The sequence below is a fragment of the Megascapheus bottae genome, chromosome 5 (assembly GCF_031878675.1).
Source record: "Megascapheus bottae isolate mThoBot1 chromosome 5, mThoBot2.hap1, whole genome shotgun sequence".
Classification (NCBI taxonomy): Eukaryota; Metazoa; Chordata; class Mammalia; order Rodentia; family Geomyidae; genus Megascapheus; species Megascapheus bottae.
In genome coordinates this window covers 12,182,365-12,184,864 of record NC_143513.1, presented here as the reverse complement: position 1 = coordinate 12,184,864, position 2,500 = coordinate 12,182,365, and the positions used below count along the sequence as shown (strand labels likewise).

General features: G+C 56.6%; 1 non-coding gene across 1 annotated transcript; it reads left to right on the top strand.

Moving 5' to 3' along the window:
• The first annotated feature begins 1,351 nt into the window (after positions 1-1,351).
• LOC150063002 (5S ribosomal RNA) lies at positions 1,352-1,470 on the top strand. The gene has a single exon (XR_016535707.1). It is a non-coding gene; the product is annotated as a 5S ribosomal RNA (ribosomal RNA).
• Positions 1,471-2,500: the final 1,030 nt, after the last annotated feature.

Below are 2,500 nucleotides of genomic sequence, written 5' to 3'. Positions count from 1 at the left end.
AAACAAGCAAACACTGGCTGCTTCTTTCCTCTTCTTCCTGCTAGAGACACACGTTGTCCTTTCGCGGGGTGCACTGCATAGACTTGGAAAGTAGCGGCAGGGTAGATGAGGAGGAACGAGGCCCGGGAAACGGGCGCCGGCAACGTTGCCGAGACAAATGCTCCCGGAATTCTGGAGTTCCTGGATTCCAAGCACAGAGCACCCTTTTCTTGCTTGGGTGGAGGGCTTCCACTCCAACCCGAGGCATGGGTGTGTGTTCCAGTGAGGCTTGGCCTTAGGTTGTTAGCCTTCTTGGGAGCCTGAGCACTAAGGATGAGGGGTTCCAGTGGGCTGAGACGTGAGGCCACGGTTCTGCTTCCACTTAGGCTTCCCATTCCTGGTAGGCTAAGCATAGCAACCTAAAGAGGCTGCATCAGAGGTGCCACTGAAGGCTCTCATGAGATGGGAGGCTTAGGGTGACACTGGGCTGGGGCTTTGGCTCCGGGTCAGGGTCAGAATGGGGCTCAAGTTTAGCGTCAGGAAGAGGTAGGGGACAGGTTGAAGGTGTGATTTCAGGCAGACATTGTGGCTTAGGGTGAGTCTTGGGAGAGGTTTGGGCTTAGGTGTGGGCTTGAAATCGGGTAGAGGCTTTAGGTGAGGCTTACTGGTGGGGCGAGGAGTGACACTCTCCTTAGGATCCATTTCTGGCTTCGGCTTCCATTTAGGATGAGGTTTAGGTCGAAGGTCCTTCTGAAACAGCACCAGCCAAGTGAATTCCACATTGCTCTGCAAACCCCACTCTTCTCCTCGCATCGTGGCCGGTGGCCAAGCAAGGTCGGGGAGGTAGAGGAGTGAGATCCAAATCTTGAAGAAGCAGCCAAACTCTCCCACATCCATGCAAAGATCACATCGGGCCCTTGGTAGTCGTGGCCTCTGAAGACAAGTGGTGAACCTTGCAAGTCACCTGGCCTTAAAGCTGCTCTTCAACGTGCAACCCTCATGCAGGCTAGAGGGTTACATGGAAGGTGAGCCTCTGGGAAAACAGTCCTGCGTCCTCTGCCTTCCCAAGAGACAGAGAGCAACAGAGACAGACAGACAGACAGACAGACAGAGGGAGAGAGGGTGAGAGGGAGAGAGAGAAAGCGAAAGAGGAGGAGAAAGGCAGCGGTGAGCGGCGGCGAGAGCAGCAGGCTGGGCGCAGAGGCTGTGCTGGGTGGGTTGGATCAGGTCCCCCAAGCAGCGGCAGCAGGTGCGTGTGAGGCCAGAGCGGCAGAGGCAGAGGCTGCAGAGGCTGGCAAGGGTGCAGCGGCGAGCGGAGGCTCCCCGCAGAGGCAGCGAGCAGCAGTTGGGGCTTTGGGAAGCAGTGTGAGGCGTCTACGGCCATACCACCCTGAACGCGCCCGATCTCGTCTGATCTCGGAAGCTAAGCAGGGTCGGGCCTGGTTAGTACTTGGATGGGAGACCGCCTGGGAATACCGGGTGCTGTAGGCTTTTGCCTCCGCTCCCCAGCCCACTAGGCTGCTTGCTGCCTCACAGCCACTGCCCAATACTTTTAGGCTCACTCACTGCCTCGCACCTCCACCTCAACCCAACATCACACCAGCCACAGGGGAAAAGACAGCTAGCTGTCTGGATGCACAACTCACACCACACAGCCTGGCAGGCACGCAATGCTTTCCACCTAGGAAAAGCAGGAAAACCCAGGCCTGGGCCGGCCTGACGCCCAGCCTCACCGCTGACAGCTTGGCCTGAGACCACACCACATTCCTACACAGGACAGGACACTTCTTCTGGGCAGCACAAAGGCACCTGGCCTCCTCTTGCTCCTGCAATCCTGACCACATCCTCCCAACCACTCCTGAAAAGCAGCTCATGAACACAAGGCTAGGCTTGTGGCTCCAGGACTGAAAGGCCTGCCCGGCCAGCCGGAACTCACACCACCCTGGGTTAAGCCCTGCTACCCCAGATGGCTTGGTTGCGGGCTTGGAGGCTTCCTCCTGCCATGGGTTGAGTTTGCGTGGGCCGGGTAGATGGGCTCATGGGGAAAGTGGATGGAAGTGTACATGGATGCATGGATGCATGGGTAGACAGCTGGATGCATGGCTGACTGGATGGATGGCTGGATGGATGGCTGGATGGATGCCTAGGTGCATAGTGGGTGTATGGATGGATGCGGGCACGCATGCATGCATGGATGGTGGATGCATGCGTGCATGGTTGGGTCGGTGGATGCATGCCTGGATCCACCCATGGATGCCGGGGTGGCTGGCCGTACAGCCTGATTCATGGATGGATGTTGATTGGATGGATGGTGGATGGATGGACGGAGCCACGCGTGGAAGGATGCATGGATGGATGGACTGAAAGATACATAGATAGATAGATAGATAGATAGATAGATAGATAGATAGATAGATAGATAGATAGATACATAGATCGACCGATGGATGGATGGATGGATGGATGGATGGATGGATGGATGGATGGATGGATGGATTGCTGGATGACTGGCTGGCTGGCT